The sequence below is a fragment of the Perognathus longimembris genome, chromosome 2 (assembly GCF_023159225.1).
Source record: "Perognathus longimembris pacificus isolate PPM17 chromosome 2, ASM2315922v1, whole genome shotgun sequence".
Classification (NCBI taxonomy): domain Eukaryota; kingdom Metazoa; phylum Chordata; class Mammalia; order Rodentia; family Heteromyidae; genus Perognathus; species Perognathus longimembris.
In genome coordinates this window covers 56,686,350-56,708,738 of record NC_063162.1, presented here as the reverse complement: position 1 = coordinate 56,708,738, position 22,389 = coordinate 56,686,350, and positions in this window count along the sequence as shown.

Genomic DNA, 22,389 nt, shown 5'->3' with positions numbered 1-22,389 from the left:
CCCCATCAAAAACCCAGCAAAACCAGCAGCCAGAAGCAGTGGAGATACGCAGGAAAACACAAAGGAGTAAAAAAGAAGAGCCGAAAACCTACACAGAGCCCGAGAATCTCCGGGGCACCCTCCCCCCACCAGCCGAGCCTGGCCCAAACAGGGCCAGGCTGGGAAAGGGGAACCCAGCGATTGGCAGACAGGCTGCCGGGAGCACAGAGTCCAGACAGCAGGACCCCACAGACACTAGGGAGAGTGCGGACCAAGACATACAATGGCGGCGACGAGTTCGGGTCCACACCAGGATGGGACAGACAGCGGCTGGGAAACCCAGCGCGGCAGAAGGGGGGAGCCAGGGATGCCACCACGACACTTTGCCACCCCCTGAAGGACCAATGGCTGCACGGGACACATACACAATCCAGGATCAGTGAGTCCCCCATTACCCCCCTTCCCCCAATGGGAGACCAGCTATCAGAGACCCAAGCCCTACAAAGAAGCTAGATCTCCCTCCCTCCCCCTCCCCACCCCGAGGGAACAAAGAACCCCCAAATCAGGCGGGAAGCTCCCATCAGGCGCTGGGAAGTCAGTTTAGCAGGGGAAGGGCGGAGCAGCCCCAAGGCTGCATAGGATCCTGAACTGGCCGAATTGGCCCTGCCCCCTTCCCAACAGGGGCTGGGGGATGGCCGGGGGTGCAAGCCCCACCCGAGGCACCTGGACCTCTCGGACTCTTACAACTAAAATCACAGGCACTGGTGGGCAATACCAGCACAGCAGGGACACCTGGGCCTGATCACGCCCTCCCCTCGCAGCGGAGGCGCAGTCTGAGGGTGCTAACCCACACCCAGACAGTTGATCCCACTGGGCCCCACACATACCACCCCCCACAACGAACTCGCGGGAGGGCGCAAACACAACCCAACAACCCGGGGCTCACTCTGGGAGGCGTACCCCGCTAAAGTGGAAGGGGCCACAGCACCAGCGCCTGTTGTAGCGGGCACACAGCGCACAGGTGGGCAGGGCCCCCGGCAACAGCTCCTGCTCTGGTAGGCGTACCCCGCACAGGTGGGCAGAGCCACAGCGGCAGCACCTGCTCTGGTAGACGCGCCTACACAGGAGGGAGGGCAGAGCTATAAACCAAACCTGAGAAGCTATCCACAGATCTCCAGATGTGCAAATCACAAAGAAATATAACACAGTTCATCAAAGAGCAAGCCAACTCACCAGCTCCAAAAAGCAGCACAACTGAAGAGGAGATGGAGAATAAAAAACAAATGAGGCCATGTTAACAGGAATGATGGAAAGCGTCAGAAATGAAATCAGAAAACAATTCCAGGAGTTTAGAGTGGAAATCTGGAAGGACACCCAGGAAGCCAAGAAAGAAATGGAATCAAAAATGGATACAATGCAAGCCTTCTTTAAAGAAATGGAAGCATGGGGCTGGGGATATAGCCTAGTGGCAAGAGTGCCTGCCTCGGATACACGAGGCCCTAGGTTCGATTCCCCAGCACCACATATACAGAAAACGGCCAGAAGCGGCGCTGTGGCTCAAGTGGCAGAGTGCTAGCCTTGAGCGGGAAGAAGCCAGGGACAGTGCTCAGGCCCTGAGTCCAAGGCCCAGGACTGGCCAAACCCCCCCCCCCAAAAAAAAAAAAGAAATGGAAGCAAAAATGGATACAATGCAAGCCTCCTTTAAAGAAGATCTTAACATCCTAAGAACTGAAATGCATGAAAAAATAGATTTAAAATACAACTCTTTAAAGGAAGAAATTTCCACGATCAGAGCTGATCTGACAACCATAAATAGCTCTCTGACATCCATAAACTCCGCAATTGAATCCACAGCACAAAGAATTGACCATATGGAATCCAGAATCTCTCGCCTGGACAATGAAGCAGCCGACAACAACCAGAAAATGACCACACTCCAAGAAACGGTGAAGCTTCAGGGCAGACTAATCCAGGAACTAATGGACAAAGACAAGAGATATAATCTGCGCATAATTGGAATAGAAGAAGGAGCCGAATACCAGAGCAGAGGGCTTAAATATGTTCTCAATAAAGTTATTACAGAAAACTTCCCCAATCTCACAAGGGACCCCATCCAGGTAACCAAAGCCTATAGCACACCTGGCAAGCCAGACCCCAGAAAAGCCACTTCAAGGCACATAATATTCAAGACCTCAGATCTCAAGATTAAAGAGCAAATTCTGAATTCAGCCAAAGCGAAGAAAGAAATTTTCTACAATGGGAAGAGAATTCAAATAACAGCAGACCTCTTCACACAAACTTACCAAGCACAAAGTGAGTGGAAGAACACCATCCAAGTACTTCAGGCTAACAATATGCAACCTCGAATCAAATATCCAGCGAAATTGGAGTTCACATTTGAAGGGAAAACCAGATCTTTCCACACCAAAGAGGAGCTAAAGGAGTATGTGAATAAAAAACCAGCCCTACAGCGAATTCTAAGAGGGGAGCCCCACCCAACAGAGATTGTACAAGACACACAGACAGAAACAGAAAGAAACTACAATAGCCAAAGCACAACAGAAGGAACAGCTCATTAAAGACAAGAAAGAAAAAAAAAAAAAGAGGAACAAACAGCCCAAGAAGAAAATGGAAGGAGAAAAAACACCCTTATCCTTGATCTCTTTAAATATAAATGGTTTAAACTCTCTGATAAAGAGGAGCAGACTGGCAGGATGGATCCGCAAACAAAAAGTTGACATCTGCTGCCTACAAGAGACCCACCTTACAGCAAGAGACAAAAACAGGCTCCAAATGAAAGGATGGAGCAAGATCTACCAAGCAAATGCACCTACCAAAACGGCAGGTGTAGCCATCCTGATCTCAGACAAGCTGGACTTTTCATTAAAATCAACTCAAAAAGACAAAGAAGGACACTACATATTAATACAAGTAAAAATCCAGAATCAAGACATCACGGTGATAAATGTATACTCACCGAACAAAAGAGGCCCTACATATGTCAAGCAAATTCTCACAGAATTACAGAACAAGATAGACACAAACACAATCATAGTGGGTGACTTTAATACCCCACTCTCTCCAAGAGACAGATCCAACACCCAGAGGATCAGCAAGGGAGCTGAGAACCTAAGTAACACCAAATGGATCTGACAGACCTATACAGAATCTTCCACCCTACAGAGACCCAATACAACTTCTTCTCAGCAGCCCATGGATCATATTCCAAAATAGACAATGTCATAGCCCACACAAAGAACCTCAGCAAAGACAAAAGTATTGACATCATCCCATGTATTATATTTGATCACAGTGGATTAAAGGTAACCCTCAATAACAAAGGATACCACAGAGGCTATACACACTCTTGGAGGCTAAACCCCACACTGCTATCCAACACTTGGGCCACAGACCAAATTAAAGATGAAATCAACGAATTCATAAGCCACAATGACAATGAAAACACATCACAAAGAAACCTATGGGACACAGCTAAGGCAGTACTGAGGGGCAAGATCACTGCCCTCAGCATTCACATTAAAAGAATGGAAGCAGAGCAGGTGAATAACCTCACGATGAAACTAACACAACTGGAGAAACAAGAAATGATCGAATCTAAAATGACTAGGAGGAGAGAGGTCACAAAGATTAAAGAAGAGATAAATCTGATTGAAAACAGAAAGACCATTCAACAAATAAATAAGACTAAAAGCTGGTTCTTTAAGAAAAAAATAAAATTGACAGACCCCTCGCAAGACTTACAAAAAAAAAAGAGAAGAGACTCATATACGTAAAATCAACGACTCCACCGGAACAATTACAACAAGTACAAACGATATTCAAACAATCATAAGGAGCTATTTCCAAAACCTCTACTCAGCAAATAACAATAATTTTACAGAAATGGATCAATTCTTAGAGAAGTACAAACTGCCCAAACTGAACCAAGAAGAAATAAATCAACTAAATAAACCAATAACTTACAGTGAGATACAGGAGGTAATCAAGAACCTCCCAACAAAGAAAAGCCCAGGCCCAGATGGATTCACCAACGATTTCTACAAAACCTTTAGTGAGGAGCTAATACCAATATACTCCTCAAACTCTTCCCTGAAATAGAAACAAAAGGAGAGATCCCAAACTCATTCTATGAAGCTAATATTATACTCATTCCCAAACCAGGCAAAGACCCAACAAAAAAAGAGAACTACAGACCAATATCACTAATGAACACAGACGCAAAGCTCCTTAATAAAATATTAGCTAACAGGATCCAGAAACTGATCAAGAAAATCATACATCATTACCAAGTAGGCTTCATTCCTCAGTCACAAGGATGGTTCAACATCAGTAAATCAATCAACGTAATTCACCACATAAACAGATCTAAAATTAAGAATTACATTGTTATCTCAGTCGATGCCCAAAAAGCCTTTGACAAAATGCAACATCCATACCTAAAAGCTTTGGAGAGAACAGGAATAGATGGAACATGCCTCAAAACAATAAAAGCCATATACAACAGACCAACTGCTGATATCATATTAAATGGAGAGAAACTTAAATCATTCCCCCCAAACTCAGGAACAAGACAAGGATTCCCACTCTCCCCACTTCTTTTCAACATAGTGCTGGAATCCCTAGCCATAGCAATAAGGCAAGAGGAGGACATCAGAGGGATCCACATCAGCAAGGAAGAAATCAAGTTATCCCTATTCGCAGACGACATGATCTTATATCTGAAGGACCAAAAAAAATCAGTACCCAAACTCCTACACCTAATAAACCAATTTGGCAAAGTAGCAGGATACAAAATCAATCCACAAAAGTCAGCAGCTTTTCTGTACACCAAATATACAAACAGAAAAGGAAATTATGGAAACAATTCCATTTACAGTAGCCAACAAAAGAATAAAGTACCTAGGGATCAACTTAACCAAGGACGTGACGGACCTATTTAATGAAAATTATAAAAATCTAATAAGGGAAATCAAAGAAGACACAAGGAGATGGAAAGACCTCCCATGCTCATGGGTAGGCAGAATCAATATAGTGAAAATGGCCATATTGCCCAAATTGTTACACAAATTCAATGCAATACCTATCGAAATCCCAGCCACATTCTTCACTGAAATAGAGAAACCAATCCATAAACTCATATGGAACAGCAAAAAACCTAGAATAGCCAAAGCAATTCTAGGCAAAAAAAAAAGCAGTGCAGGAGGTATCACAACCAGACTTCAAGCTCTACAACAGGGCCATCATAACAAAAACAGCCTGGTATTGGTATAAAAACAGATTGGAAGACCAATGGATTAGAATTGAAGATCCAGAAATAAAACCGCACTCTTAAAGCCAGCTGATATTCGACAAAGGAGCTAAAGACATACAATGGAATAAACATAGCCTCTTCAACTACTGGTGCTAGGAGAACTGGGCAGCCATATGCAGAAAACTCAAAGTAGACCCAAGCCTATCACCATGCACCAAGATCAACTCAAAATGGATCAAGGACCTCAACATCAGACCTGAATCCTTGAAACTACTGAAGGACAGAGTAGGAAATATGCTAGAACTTATAGGCACAGGAAGGAACTTCCTGAATATAGTCACAGGGGCACAACAAATAGGGGAAAGGCTCAACAAATGGAACTACTACAAATTAAAAAGTTTCTGCACAGCTAAGGACATAGCCACCAAAATAGAAAGACAGCCAACCATATGGGAAAGGATATTTACCAGCACAGCAACAGACAAAGGCCTGATATCTGTCATCTACAGAGAACTCAAAAAACTAAGCCCCTCCGAGCCCAATAAACCAATTAGGAAATGGGTAAAGGAGCTAAAGAGAGACTTCACAAGAGAAGATATAAAAATGGCAAAGAAACACATGAGGAAATGTTCAACATCCCTGATAGTAAAGGAAATGCAAATAAAAACAACCCTGAGATACCACCTCACTCCAGTTAGAATGGCCTATACTCTGAACTCAGCCAACAACAAATGCTGGAGGGGGTGCGGGGAAAGAGGAACCCTTCTCCATTGTTGGTGGGAGTGCAAGTTAGTACAACCACTTTGGAGAACAGTATGGAGGTTTCTCAAAAAGCTCAATATAGACCTACCCTATGACCCAGCCATAACACTCCTAGGCATCTATCCTAAACAGCAAACCCCAAGATAACAAAAAGACATTTGTACTTCCCTGTTTATCGCGGCACAATTCACAATAGCCAAAATATGGAAACAACCCAGATGCCCCTCCACAGACGAATGGATCCAAAAAATATGGTACTTATACACAATGGAATACTGCATAGCGGTTAGGAAGGGTGAAATATTGTTATTCGCAGGGAAATGGTCAGAACTCGAACAAATAACGTTGAGCGAGACAAGCCTAGAACAGAGAAAACAAAGGGGCATGATCTCCCTGATATATGACTGTTAAGAAAGGGAGACGGAGGGCTGGGGATATAGCCTAGTGGCAAGAGTGCCTGCCTCGGATACACGAGGCCCTAGGTTCGATTCCCCAGCACCACATATGCAGAAAACGGCCAGAAGCGGCCCTCTGGCTCAAGTGGCAGAGTGCTAGCCTGCTATCCTTGAGCGGGAAGAAGCCAGGGACAGTGCTCAGGCCCTGAGTCCAAGGCCCAGGACTGGCAAAAAAAAAAAAAAAAAAAAAAAAAAAAGAAAGGGAGACGGAGAGACAGTAGAGACCAAGTCTGTGAAACCAAAAACTGCTTGTCAAATAGTATTCCCCACAGGATTGGGGCAGCGACCCAACAGTATGTAACTAAAACCAAACCATTACTCAACATATAAAGGTCAAAAATTGACCTCTCAGGGGAATACAATAGCTCAAAAGCTATGTATGTACGTTCATATAAGACTACTGTCGACATATTGTCTATTATTGACATTATATTTAAAGCCTTAGGCGAACTTTCTTGGGCCTGGCCACGTGGCTACTGTATATGTTCTTGATACATTGTATATTGTATATATGTCTACCTGACCTAGAGAAGGGATAGAAAAACAGAGCGTGAGATATCACAAGAAATGTACACACTGCCCTACTATGTAACTGTAACCTTTTTGCACAACACCTTGTCAAAAAATTTGTGTTCAATTAATAAATAAATTAAATTAAAAATAAAAACAATAAAAAAGAAGTGTATACCATCATACTTGGCTTTTGCTGACTTTTTTTCCTCTAGTAATGGTCATAACAATGTTCTCGTCCCATTTGCTTTTTCAGTGTGATTTTAACAAGTGTCCCATCAAGAACTAAGGTCTCTAGTCCCTCTCCTTGTGTGAGAATAGCTGTGTTATGGACTTCACAAGTAGAATATGACCACATTGGTGCTTCATGAGCTAGGTCATCAAAGAAATCACAAGTCTGCTTGGTTCTCTCATTCTTAGAGCCCAGCCGCTGTGCTCTTAGGAGACCCAAGTGGCCGGTGGAGGGTCTCACAGAAAGCCACCTGTGTAGAAAAGAAACGGAGCTCCTGCTTTCTAACCAGCCAGCCTGCCAGCCAACAACCAGCAGCATCTCATCAATTGTGCATTTAAGAAGTGGAAAATCCTAGCTACTCAGGTGGCTGAGGTATGAGAATTATGGTTCAAAGCCAACCTAAGCAGGAAAGTCCATGAGATTCTTATCACCAATTAAACATTAAAAATGGTGGAAGTGGAGAACATGGGTGAAGCAATAGAGTGCTGGCCTTGAGCAAAAATGCTCAGGGACAGTGTCCATGCCCTGAGTTCAAGCCCCAAGACCTGCACACAAAAAATAAAGACACTAGAAAACCCAGTTCTGCTCCAGCTTTCTCATTACACAAACTGCCAGTTCTTGACCTATAAGATTACAGGTATTTTGGATTTCAATACTTTTTAAAATTATAAGATATTTGTACTTACAGAGTGATGAAACCCAACATAATTCACAAGATTCATTACATTTAATGTGCTGCTTATACCTATAATCTGAAAATAATTTTATATAACATTTTACTGCCTCTGCATTTTGACTATGACTCAGGTGTGGAATTTTCCACTTGTGGAATCATATCAGTATTCAAGAATATTCAGGTTTTGCAGCCTTTCAGATTTCAGGTTTTGTGGATACACATCCTGCATGGCTATGGAGGAAGAAAGAGAATGTTGCACCTAGCAAAAACCACAACAGCTGCCATCTTGTTTCTCCCTCTTCAGGCCTAGCCTTCTTATCATACAGATGAGGTGGTGCCTTCTTTGACTCCTCTCTCAATCATCACAGGACTGTTCTGGCCTCTCATCTCACTCAGAGTCAATATGCTATTTGTCTTTCAGCTTCTGAACTGAGCACCACTCCTGGGTCACTTCTGTTCCTGACTAGCATGGCTTTAGGCCCACACCTAGCTCCTTGGGAAGCCACACTCACTTGGTCTCATACCTAAAGTGGTTGATTGTCAGGTTGACAGGTGAACTTAAGACAGATGTTGTCCAAAGCATAGGCTGAGAAGGAGAGTAGACGTCTCCAAAATTAGAAAGGTTCCGTATGAGTTATAAGTGCCCAGGCAAACAGTGACATAGTCATCAGTAATATGTCAGGGTCAGCAGCACAGCATTGAACCCCATGTAAGTCTGAACAGGGTTATAAGTGAGGAAGTAAGAAAATGCTTGAGAAAAATGCATCAGAACAACATTCTTCTGATAATGGGTCCTTGAAAGGAGGCCTCAAGTCCCAATCCCTATCCCAGGTAGTAACTGCTGAGGGCATTCTCTTGGCAACTCGTTATATCCAGGAACATTTTGAACAAAGAAACTTAACCAAAAAAGACTTGTCCCAGTAAACCAGTCTATGTCTTAGTCACCACATCCTCCTCAAAGATGCTCAAATGCCTCTCTTTCTTACTCCATGTCTCTCTCATTCCCTCTCTTTCTCCATGTCTCTCTGTCTCTCTCTGAAATGTACATGTATGTATATACATATGTGTATGTATATGTGTGTGTGTGTGTGTGTGTGAGAGAGAGAGAGAGAGAGAGAGAGAGAGAGCAGATCCTATGTCACCACCTGGGTGAGCCAGCTCTAAGAAAGACAGCTCATATTCATCTTCTGTCTCCAAATTATGGGCCACAATGCCAAAAGTAGGTTCCACCATTTATCAGTTATGTGACTTTCAGTTAGTCACTGAATCCTTCTGAGCCTCTGTGTTTTAATTTACGGAGGATTACAATAGAAAATATTCTATAGAAAGTATTCAAAGACCATGCTAGTCCTGGGGCTTGAACTTAAGGCCTGGTTTTGCCCCTGACTTTTTTGCTCAAGGCAAGTGCTCTGCCACTTGAGCCACAAATTCACTCCCAGCTCTTTGGTTAATCAGAGATCTGAATAGTATGGATTTTCCTGCCAGAGCTGGCTTTGAACTGAGAACCTCATTTTTCAGCCTCCTGAATAACTAGGATTAAAGGCCTGAGCCATTGACATCCAGTTTAACTTATTTTTGTTTTTAAGAGTAAATAAAATCACAAGGAAACATCAACTACTTCTAGTGAATTTCCTTCCTTTGCTGGACAAAGCAGCCTGGTCTAGGGCTGCTGCACTCAGCCATTTGTCCCCACATTTTATTTAAAGTTTAACCTAGCTTGTCCTAACTTCCAGGTTTAATCTAATTAGTCACTTCTGGGCTGTAGCTTTAGGGGTCCTGACACCATGGTAAAAAACACTCATAAGAAATTCTCTCCTTCCCTATTTTTGCTGTTAGTTGCCATCTCATTTTATCACCAACAAAACCACATTTTCCTCCATGGCTGTGTCGAAAGCAACAGGCTTACCACTGAGATGCTTGGAATATATTCTGCAAAGCAATCCTGCCCCCAAGTCAGAGTCTGATTCAATGCAGTGACATGGGCTCTCTTAATGAAAGGCAGGCGGCAAGACCTTCAGAGAGTCTGCCCCAGTGGAAGCACAGTGGGAAACAGATTGGGTTAATCCTCTATGTGCCTCCTGATTTTCCAAGCTTTCAAGTATAGCAAAACTGAAAATAGCCCATTTTCTCACATTTTCACATAGGCATTCCCTTCTAAACCATCTTTTTTTTCCCTCCCCAAAATGTCTTATATTTAGGGATATATATTGTAAGTAAGCCAGGGAGCATCCTGGGAAAACCTTCCCTGTGTTCTACATTCTGACTGAGACTGCAGGTGTTAGTAGGCTATCCCACTGTAGGTTATCTTTGTAGACAAAATAGAACTCTGTCTTCAAGAAAGCGCCACAGAGGAAATGAGGATGGTGGCTCACAGCAGTAATCCCAGCTACATGGGAGTCAGAGTTTTGGAAGTCCATGGTAAAAATTTGAACAAGGACACTATCTTACCAAATAAGCCCCAGTGTTGTGGCTCACAGCTAAAACCCCAACTATACTGGCTGGCAGAGATAACAGAATCACAGGCCAGATGGCTCTGAGAAAAAAATGCATGATGTTACCTGAAAAATAATACAAAAAGGCACCAAGAACATTGCCCAAACTGTAGCACATCTGACCTGTAGCAACAGGTGCTGAGTTCAAGTCTTAGTGCTACCAAAAAAAAAAAAAAAAAAAAAAACAGAAAAAGAAAGGAAGAGAGGAAGGGAGAAAAGGAAGGAAGGAGGGAAAAGGAAGAATTACAGTAAACCAGAATAGAAATGTGCTTTGGATATGGCATTATGCAGGAGTCAAGAAGCCTGCACCTTAAGAAGAAGCTCATTAACCCTGCTTTACAGAGTAGCGAGACTCAAAGTTCATCCCTGATATATCCCAGCTCTTAGGGAGCCCTTCACAAAGAAGCAAACAATGACTGCTGTGCTCCATGACAGAGAGGTGAGACCTTCCAATAAGAAAGCTGCAGAGCAATTGAACAAGTTTACACTCCCACCAACAGAGAGCAGAAGATCACAATGGCTCAATAGCTATGTACGTATGAATGCATAATATGATGCTAAGTGAAATGAACTCCAAGTTATGGAAATAAGTGGTTTATCATTGTTTTTATTTTCAATGTATCAACCAAAAATATGCCTTTTTCTATTGTCTTTCTTCTCCATGGTTCTACCTGTGATGTCACTGTAACTTGAACCCTGGGTATTGCATATATGTTTACTGGAGCTAGGGAAGGGAAGGGAACATAAAAATGGAGAGACAAAGGGTAAAAGATAAACCAATGTAACATCAATACTTCAAGACAATATGTTGCAAACCAACTGTACAACTGAGGGGCAGGTTAAGGGGGGAAGGTGGGAGAAAAATGAGGGAGGAGGTAACAAGTTGAATAAGAAATGTACTCACTGCCTTACGAATGAAACTGTAACCCTTCTGTAGATCACTTTGACAATAAATAATTTAGTTAATTAGAAAAAGAAAGCTGCAGAGTTAAGAAAACAGCTGCCTTTTGCTATGAGATCCTTTAGCGAACATCTCAATGACCTTAGGAAACTCAGTACACAACCAACAGAAAGAGGAGGACATGAGCAGGAGAAAAGATGATATGTCAAACTACTGCAGAAGCATCGTGTTCATGAAGCTCCCATGGAAAGAGCCACAGTGTCAGGAAAAGGAAGGGAAAACAATGAATCATAGATAATAAGTTAAGGTCTACAGCAGAAGACAGGTCATCCAGAAGCTCTCAAATCAATTTCACTTCTCTTTGCAGAGAAGGTTTGAAATTGGTAGGACGAGAAGGACTCAAGAACTCTATTAACATATTGAATTGGATTTCTGGAAAACTAAAGATTACATAATTGCAAGCTCTTAGCCAAGATGATATTTAACTCCCAACCAATGTCCAGAAAACAGCTCATCCTAGAAAGGAGGATTTTATGTTGCCAAAAGGAAAAGGCTACAGTGAGCAGAGAATCGTGTGGTGTCTGTGTTGGTGCAAGTGCACCTGCATGCACACATGCACACACACATACACACACACAAAGAGATCAGATCTGCTCTCTCATAAACAGTTAAGCTATTTACACATCTGCTGCAAAACTTAGAACATAGCCATCGTATCTTCAAGCTCATAATTTTTCAGGTCTTAGAGGATGACTCAAGTGATAGAGTGCTTGCTTAGAAATCATGGGGATCTGAGTTCAAATCCCAAGTCCAAGTTCTAAAAAGAAAATCAGAGGGGAGGAGAGTAGAGGGAAAAGGAGGCAAGGAGAAGGAAATAAAACTATTTTTCCCAAACCTATAAACCTTAAAACCTAGCATAAAACTTCTGAAACTCCAAATGTTTACTTTCATTATCCACAGTTCTCTATGACACTGGCTAGAAACACCAGATATGAAAGACAAACTTCATGATACGCATTTTAGATTCCATCTACTACTCATCTTGAAGGTAACCCATCTCTCATGAGAGAAGGAAGCAAGGGATCATCCACAGTTCTGGACTGGTGTTTTATATATGCAACTAACTATATAGATAGATATAGATAAGCCTATCTATATATCTATATCTCTAGCTATCTATTTATATCTATATTATAGATAGTAAAGATATAGATATCTGTATCTTTCTAGACATAGATAGTTATAGATATAATATAGATATAAATATATAGAGAGATATTTATATATATGGAGCGAGAGAGGGAACATGTTTAAAATTACTTGGGATGATTACTTGAGATGATTACAAGATGGGAGAAAGAGGTGGTTAGAAGATGAATAATACCTGAATATATCACATCTATGAATGGTGATGGTAATGAAACTAACTGAAAGCTTTTGAATAACAGAGAATAGGAGGATGGGGAAAGTGAAGAGTAAGAATGGGGGTTAGTCTAATTAAAATACTGTATATACATTTGTGAGGCACCCTAGTGAAACCCATCAGAACAATTATCATTATAATAAAAAGAAACAGAACTGAATGACAAGAATGTAAAAAAGGGAATGTGTCTGAGGGAGTGGGTGACAGTTGGAAGAGAAAGAAGTATAAATAAAGTCAAAATACCTTGCGTACATGTGAAAAAGAAAGAAAAACTTGTTTTTAATAATTTTACCAAGAAAAAAAATCAACCTAAAAATACAAGACCATTGTGGAAATATATGTGGGCTTTCCTTCTCATTGGTACTTGTGACAGAAATCAGGACATCAGGCTTGCTAGGATGGCCTCAAGCACTTGAACCTTCTATCCAACTCTTTTGTTGATTATTTTGGAGATGGCACCTCATGTACTATTCTGCCCAGGCTGGCTTTGTATCTTGATCCTCTGAATCTTGTCCTCCTAAATAACTTAGATTAGAGGGGTGAGCCACTGGTTCTTAGTGGGGCATGCATTGTTTAGATAGTGAAGTGTCTAGGATCAAGAGAAATGCCTAACAAAATTCATGAAGCAAGTTCCTATCGAAGAGAACAGCTAGGACTTGTAAATGGTAATTGGGGCTGGGACTTAAAATCAATTCAGGTATCTCTCAAACAAAACATGCAACATATGACTAGAACTTAAAATAGTATGGGAGACGTGTTTGTATGGTGCTCCCGATCTTAGGAAGAAACTCCAGTGGAGAAAATGAAACCATGGAGCTGTTCCTGCCCCTTGGATACTGAAAGTGGAAGAGGAGTGCAGACAGTACAGGAAATTATCAGAAGTGTCACCTCACGCATTTTTTTTTCTGACAAGCAAGAAAGGATCAGTAAAGTGTAAATTATAGGCCTCCCTGCTCCTGTGGCTCTGATGCCCACGGGGTAGGCCCTCGGAGGCCCTTCAAAGACTCCTGAGCATCAGTGTACTCAGTGTTCCAGGCTCCAGGCGGGTTTCAGGAGCATAACACCCAGGGTGCCCTCCCAGGCAACACACCCAGACCCACTTGGAGTTCTAAGAGTACTCTAGGAGGCCAAAAAGTGAGGTGCAACAGGATGCCTGGGGCATCAAGGTCACCACCCCTACACAGGCTAAGGCCACTGCTACCACAGAGGCCAAGGTCGGGCCTAGCCAGCACTTGTGCTCAGAGCAGTACCATGGCAGTGCTAGAAGGCCGCCCTCAGTACCCTCACACAGTTGTCTGCACAGAGTGGCAATCTGACAGACCCAGCTGTGTCGAGGAGAACCCCGGCCTGTGTGGCCTTCTTGCCCTCCCTGCAGCCCAAATCCTTCTGAACTCATGGGAGGGGAGGTAACTGGTGTTTTCCCTCATTGTTGGCTTCTTCACCGATGGCCCTGGAAGAAGACGAGGCCTTGAAGCCATACCAGCCAGTGAAAAAAGAAGGAACATTCATTCCTCAAGAAACCCTGTAAGTAGGAGAGTTATTCTTGGGGAGAGTTAGCTGCCCTGGCTAGGTAATTAGAGACAGGGAAGGGCAGCTGGGACTAATACCCACACAAGAGGAGCTATGCCACCGCCTTGCAGGAAGCTGGGGTTGGAGCACATGTCTCTTCCTTCACCCACCCCCATTTCCTCACTCTTGGAGGGGCACCATCTGTGTACATGTCCTATGGCAGAGACTCAATCTAAAGAAAACTTCCATGCTTGCTCCTGTAGGCTCAGAATCCCATCCTAAGACCCTGGCTGGCACATGGGTGCAACTTGGCCAATTAAACAAGTGAACTAAAAAAGTGGTCCCTAGGGAACCACATGCATGTCTGACCCAGACAAAGGCATAATGGACTTTGATCTTTGAGACAACTCTCTTAGGAAATTTTACTTTGCTGCTTTTCTGTAGCTCTTAGATTTGTTCTGTTTTACTTTTCCTGGCTTTTAGTTCTTTAGTCAGTGAAGAAAATGAACTTGGATTCTGGCAGAGCTCAGTGAGAACAGGAAACCTTTAGAGGTGGGCAACCCAAGGATGGCCTTGGAGCCTGAGTGCAAGGAAGGGGCCAGGAGCAACCCCTGCAGACCTTCCAAGCAGGTGTACTCCCCAGAAAGGGAGCCACTCCCACCAGCACCAGGCACCAGAATAACCTGGCCCTGCTCCAGCAGCAGCTACAGCCCTGCCAGCCCCAGCAACCTCCCAGCCATGTGTCAGCATCGCCAGCCCTGGGCATCCCCAGACCCCAAAAAGACCTGCCAGCCACAACAGCCACCACTGGGTCAGCTGATCCCAGGGGCACTTCTAGGCCTAAAAGAGCCTGGCCTGCCCTGGTCCTCACTTCTGGGTCCCAGACAACTCTGACAATGCCAGTGCCTGGTTCCAACCCAGATTATCTCTGCTAGACCAGGCACCTGGGCATAGTTCATCCCTTTAGGCTGTCTGGGCACTTTCAGGCCCCAGACAACGTCGTCAATGCCTGCAGTCCCTCCCTGCTCCAGGGCACTGCTGCCTCCTATTGTGCTCCCTGATGACCCACTCTCACCTCTGGCCCTTGCTGGCTATGTGGCACAGTGATGTTCATGGGGAAGTCTTGTGTCCAGTACTGTAGGGCTGCTAGCTTCTACAGGTCTCAGAGGCCCAGTGGCAGCCCCCACAGTCACTCCTGATCTTGGAGCGGTGCCATAGCTTTTAGCTCCTTTGAAGTCTAGTGCTATTGTCTCCAGAAGGCACACCTAGCCCATTATTGGCACAGCTAGGAACACAGTTCCTTCTGGACTGGCCAGGCCACCTACATCTTTCAGTGCTGGGCTTGCTGGCTGTAGCAATTGGTTGAAAGCCAAGACCAACCTGCCCCTTCCAGATCTTCCCTGCCATACCCATGACAAATCCTGAGCTTAGAGTCCCAGACACCAAGCAGACCACTAGACCTAACCTCTCCTGAGCCAAGAGTCCCAGACACCAAGCAGACACTCACAGGCCCAGAGAGATCCTGCCAGACCCAGCAGTCTCTTCTGAGCCCAGACCCACCCAAAAATCCCAAACCATTATTTTCTACCCCTGATTATCCTTTGCTTCCCAGCCAGCCGACCTGCCTCCCAGGCCCTGCAAACTGGAGGTGCTTTGCTGGGCTGTCCAGAGGCTTCAACAGCATCTGGCTCATTGTCATTGGAAATGGAGGCAGGAACCCTACCGTGCTGATGAGACCTCTATCTATCTGGGCCAGGAAGGTAGGGAACAAATTCTGTGTCTTCTCACCACTCCATCTATCCTTCCCTATGGGTGGCATCACCCCACCTACCCTCCCCTATAGGTGTCAGGCCTCTTGACATCACAGCTTTCCCATATACATGTGTTGCTTTGTAATGTCCATCCCCTAGGAACGAGCACACAGCTACCCCCGTAGCTTGAAACTTGTCGAGTCTCTCAGCATCTATCTGTGCCTCTGAACTGAAAATATTGCCTGCATCTCTGAGTTTCCATGCACATGTGGAGATGTGCAGGTATACATGTATGCCTACTTGTGGTGTGCCTGAGCATATGGATATGTGTGATGAGAGTGCTGGCCTCACTCACCTGGACACACTGTCTCTGTACTCCCTTCCCCAGAGAGAACAGCCTAGGTGAACTGGATATGAGGTGGGCTCTGAAAGCCAGGTTTCACATCCCAGCCCTTTCTGGTGGGTCTCCTCCAGAAGAGTGGGGCCAAAATGTTCTCACCTACCTCTCAGGACTCTACCTTGTTTCCAGTGAGGCTAAAATAGAACAAGTGTCATGATCCTCAAGGCATGATTGGTAAGTCACCTCTGGTGGCCTTTTCCACCCCTCTTCCCAGCTAAGTTTGGTTCTGCTCTTGACAGCCTTCATCCAGAAAAGCATCATGCTACAAGGCTGTCCCTGAGCCGCAGGCCTGCCTGTTCCACAGCCAATCTTTTGTCTCCATGGTTGCTCACTCCCTACCCAGATCCCACTCTCAGAGGAGTCCCACACTCAGGTCTCCTGGTGTCCCTGAAAAAGTCCCAAGAAGCAGCTGTTATTAGAGGAGGAGGGATCTTGGGCTTTATTATCCCCTAGCCCTCTGGAAACCCTGCTCTGAGCTGGCATCCTCCTATACCAGCGCCGTTCACAGGCAGAGGACTAGCAGCAATCCCTGGTCCCAGTTCCTTTCTTTCCCTTCACTGTTTTCTTGCCACTCCCACTCTGAGCCGTCCCTCTTTCTGGTGCTCACCTAAGCCTTCCATCCTGTAAATTTGGGGCTTACTTTTTCTGATTAAAGAGAATAAAAAGTGCCATGTGGTTATTTTTATGGGAAAATCACAATTAAAATAAAATTGCCACCTATCTCTCCCCCACCCCCATAGCAAGCAGCATAAAAGGGAATCATTTAGATTAAGGTGAATGCATATGTTATACTTTGAAAGGCAGATTTCAGAAATGTAAGAGAGAGGGTAGACTACATTCTAAATCAAGAACCTCTGAGAAGGAAGATACTTCTCTACTATTCTGTATTTGGAAGTGGCCCTGGTAAGAATGAAAGGTCTAGTGCTCAATTAGACAATTGTGTGGGCAGGACAGAGCCTAAGTGCCTCACCGATGACATTCAAACCACTTTATGGAGGGATGGTGCCTGTTAACTAATCCTCAAAACTGAAATGTAACATTTATTCCATGTGTTTATAGTGATGAATAAGCAAGATAAAATACTTAAAGTGCCCCTAGTAAAAGCTCAGTAGATCGTGGCTATTATCCTCATTTGTATCAGATCTATTCTAGGTACCGAAGACAAAAGGATGAGGCTTGATCCCTGCCTTCAAGCAATTGTCTGTCATTTGGAATAACTGAAATGCAATGGATATTGATTAGTACAAAGTAACCATAGCTGCCTCAAAGTATCCCAGCAATCAAACTGGAGTAAGTTAATTATCTTGTCCATCAAATAATCAAATTGTTATCAAAAGGAAATAAGGTCTGCCTATTGAAGGATAATTATTCCACACTATAAAATTAAACACTCAAGAGATGGAAATGAAGTACAGGATGAGTAGGGCACAGCAGTTCATGCCTGTAATCCTAGTTATTCAGGGGACTGAGATCTGAGGATTGAGGTTGAAAACCATCCCTGGCAGAAAAGTATACGAAAATATTATCTCTAATTAGCTACCAAAAAAAAAAAAAAAAAGCCAGAAGAGAAGAGGTAGCTCAAGATGGAGAGTATCAGCCTTTGCAAAAAAGCTAACAGAGCATGCCTAGGCCCTGAGTTCAAGCCCCAGTAGTAGAACAAAAAAAAAAATTTTTGGAAAAAAAAATGAAGTACCAGATGAATCTTGAACTGCAGTGACCCACAGTTAGACCTTTCTTGATTGTTCCGAGATTGTAGAAGTCTAAAGAAGAGGCAAATGTAGAATCAATAGAGATTTGTAAAGAAAAGTTTCTCTTTATACATTCTCTTACCTTCCCTTTGCTTCTTCAATAGCTTCATATTTGGACAGAAAAGAATGAGTTAGAATCACCAGGAAGAAATGGGGGCCTTAAAAATAATTAGGAGAATCTAAAAGCACCCATGTTCCCTTAGTGTTTGCAAGTCTGTTGACTAAGATATTAGAACTAAAGGCGTAAAGAGGTGTTTCAAATGGAACTGGCAAACTTCTATTAGTGCTCCTTGAGAAACTAACCTGAAATAGAAGACTTTCAGTGCATTGAAAATGGACAAGTGCAGTGGCAATTCACCAAGGAGCAGAATTCTGCAAACGAGAAACAGAGGCTTAGATAAAACTAATATAACAAAAAATATACAGAAAAGAAGACAAAAAGATGAAAAATATTCCTAAGGGGGTAAAAAGATAAATTGGTGTCCAATGGAAGAATATAGCAGACTAAGGCTCAGAATTGTTTGTGTGTTCACCTTATACTAGGTACTATTCTAGCTACTCTTATATGCATGATCTTATTTAATTTCCCAGTAGTCAGGCATATCATTCTGCCTACTTTTTCTAGATGTGGAAACTGGCATACAGAGATTAGAGCAAAAATCACATATTCAGGAATGGGCCTTTGAAGGATGAGCACTAGACATCCTGGAGATATAGAACTTACTCCAAGAAGGAGTAAAATATAGAAGTCAACAAGAAAATCACGCTGGGCACCTGTAATCACAGCTACTCAGGAAGCTGAGATCTGAGGTTTGAAGCCGACCTGGACATTGAGATTCTTATCTCCAATTAACCACCAAAAAGCCAGAAATGGAGATAGGGCTCATGTGGTGAAGTACTAGTCTTAAGCGAAAAGGACAAATAAGGGATTAAGGCCTTGAGTTCAAGCCCCAGTACCAGTACCACAAAAAAAAAGGTAATGCTACTTACCATGTACAGTGAATTGTGGCAGGCCCCTTTGGTGATTTATTTCCACCTAATATATTGTCTTTTCTCTCAGACATATGGCTGTGCATTCCTGTTTGTTCAGGGAGAGGGCCAGTGAGTTTTCTCCTCAGAAGGTTTGGGTACTTTGGAAACATTAGTCTCTCTCATTTCAGTTTCAGCTGGAAAGTGTGGAGAAACTAAAGCTGGTCACTTTTTGTCTTAGCCATATGTACAAAAGAGACACAAATGAGTAGATGACAACGAATACAAAGGACTAAGAAGCAACTCCAGGGCTGGGGATATAACCTAGTGGCAAGAGTGCCTGCCTCGGATACACGAGGCCCTAGGTTCGATTCCCCAGCACCACATATACAGAAAACGGCCAGAAGCAAGCGGCGCTGTGGCTCAAGTGGCAGAGTGCTAGCCTTGAGCGGGAAGAAGCCAGGGACGGTGCTTGGGCCCTGAGTCCAAGGCCCAGGACTGGCCAAAAAAAAAAAAGAAGCAACTCCACAAAATAACTCTGACTATAGTTGTTCCTTCAGATCTTCAGGGTGTGTGTGTGTGTGTGTGTGTGTGTGTGTGTGTGTGTGTGTGTGTGTGTGTGTGCATGTAGAGAGAGAGAGAGGAGAGAGAGGAAGAAACAATGACAGTGATGTTTCTTTATATCTTTGTGTATACACATGTAGAGAGAGACAGAGAGGGGGAGGGAAGGAATGAGAAAGGGAGAGGGATAGAGAGAAAAAGTTATATTTCTTGCTGGTAGATTTTCTGAAACTGTTCTTTCTGATCTTATAAAAATTTGCCTCCCATGATTAAACTAGGCTGTCTGAGCTTTGGGAAATAGTAATCAAAATACCTAGGTAGATGACTATGTGTTGCCATGACACATATGGTCTCCTGAGACATGGTTCTCAGACATGACAGAAAGTCTTATGATAGACACCCATGAACCATGGATTTCCCTCTCATGGCCTGAGAGAAAATTAAAGTAAAAAAAATGAACCATACATCTAGACATTTAGAAATCTAAAGAAAACTTGAAAGTGGAAAGATGGTAGTGATAGATTAATTGTTTTCTATCTATTGATCTTGTCTTTATACATAAAGGAGTATGAAGTATCAAAAAGTCAAACTAATATATGGCTTCATCTCCAACTTGTGTCTTCTCGTTGTTGTTGTCGTCGTCATGGGGCTTGAACTCAGGGCCTGGGAGCTCTCCCTGAATTCTTTTTTTCAAGGCTAGTGCTCTACCATGTTGAGCCACAGCTCCACATCCAATTTCTGCTGGTTAACTCGAGATAAGAGTCTCATGAACTTTCCTGCATGGGCTGGTTTTGAACTGTGATCCTCAGCTCTCAGCATCCAGAGTAACTAGGATTACAGGGATGAGCCACCAGTGCCTGGCTCAACTCATGTCTTTACATAGAAAATGAATCATGAGAAAGGAGAGAGAGATTTCTGTATTTTCATTTCATAATTGAAGAATGTAAGACAATAGGCATAAAACAATCCTGAAGATGATAATAGACAATGTTATAAAAAAAAGTGAAAATTTAATCACAAAAATGGCAACCCCAAAGTGAGAATCCACCAGCTATTTCACAGAAATGATTTTTAGATAAAAATAACAGGTGAGGAAATGAAGAAGAAAGCATATTGTCATTCTTGGAAAATGGCATCATGACAGAATTCAGATAAGTCCCCTTTCCCTTTTCTCTCTCAAAATATCCATGACATTTTCTGTCAAAGGGTAAAAAAACCTATATTAACACCCAAAATGTTTGACAAGAATTTCTAGCATATTTCATATTCTGTAGCAAATTTATCTTACAAAATTGGAAAGGATTAACTTAGCACCAGCTGCTAACCTAAGTCCAGAACCCTGGGTAGAACCTAAATCTGAAAGCACATAGGGTCAGATAATAAGAAAGACTATTTTGGACCTTTAATGTCTTAGAGCTGGTTCTGTGTTTACATTCTCCATATAGATGCACAACTGAGACTGGAAGTAATCCATCAACTAGAAGCTTCAGTCCATGCACTGTTGGCATCCTATTTGCTTTCATCTGAGAGGCTGCTAGGTACATGTACCAACTAGCTTGGGCCCTAACCTCAATGGTGAAACAGCAGACAACAGAAAACGGGGATTTTTGACCCTTAGTCCAAATGGAATAGAACCTGCTCTCATTACCTATATTTCACATTTAGAAATAGTTGATATTCTGAAAAGTGGAAGATAAAAAATGATAAAGTTCTTCAGTTTGGCAAAGACATGAAATCCTAAATGTAGACTGCTTTCTGTCAATGAGATTAACAAAGGCTACAATTTTCAGCAGCCTCAAGAAGCCAATGCAAGAATTAAGAATGTCCCTTCACAAAGAATGAAAAAGGCAGCAGTGGTACTCAATAGACACTATGCTGAAAAAAACTATACAACTTGTGAGTGGAGAGGGAAGGAAAAACTGAGAAAGAATGAGGGAAGGGGAGACATTGTCCAAAAAGAAATATACCCTTTACCTGACTTATATAATTGTAAACCATCTGAATAGCACCTTTATAATAACAAAATTAAATAAAAAATAAGTGCATAGTATAGGCAATGGCATTTCAAAACAAAGAAAAATAAACGAGAATATCCCTTCAAAGATACTTTTTGGAAAACTAAATGCAACTATGTGAACCGGGACAACATGGCTAGACCTGGAGATCATTGTGTGGAATAAAGCCAGAGAGCCACAAAAAGACAAGTATCGCTGATTTCACTTGTTTATAGAATCTAAAAATGTTGACACATATGTATCACACCTGTAGTCTCAGCTTTTCAGGAAGCTGAGACAGGAAGATCACATAAGTCCAGGAACTTGAGCCTTTGACAGCTTAGCATGACTCTAGGAGAAATGATGAATGATCAAGGGTATAGACATGTATAACATGACGTAAGTGTACATCATGTACACACCAATAAATTGTTAAGTCTTACAATGAAATAAAATAGACCTAGGTGCTCTCTCTCTCTCTCTCTTTCTCTCTCACACACATACACACACACCCCACACACACTGCCTCATCAATATTGGGCATGGTAGCTCATTTTGTAATTCCAGAAACTCATAAGGTAGAAATCAAGAGGACAGCAGTTTAAGATGAGCACAGGCAGAAAGTTAGCTAGACCTTATCTCAGCCAATAAGGATAGATGTAGTAATGCAGAACTGTCAGGGAACTATGGAGGATGTGTAAATAAAAGTACAATGATAAAGGCGCACACACACGCACACACACACACACACACAC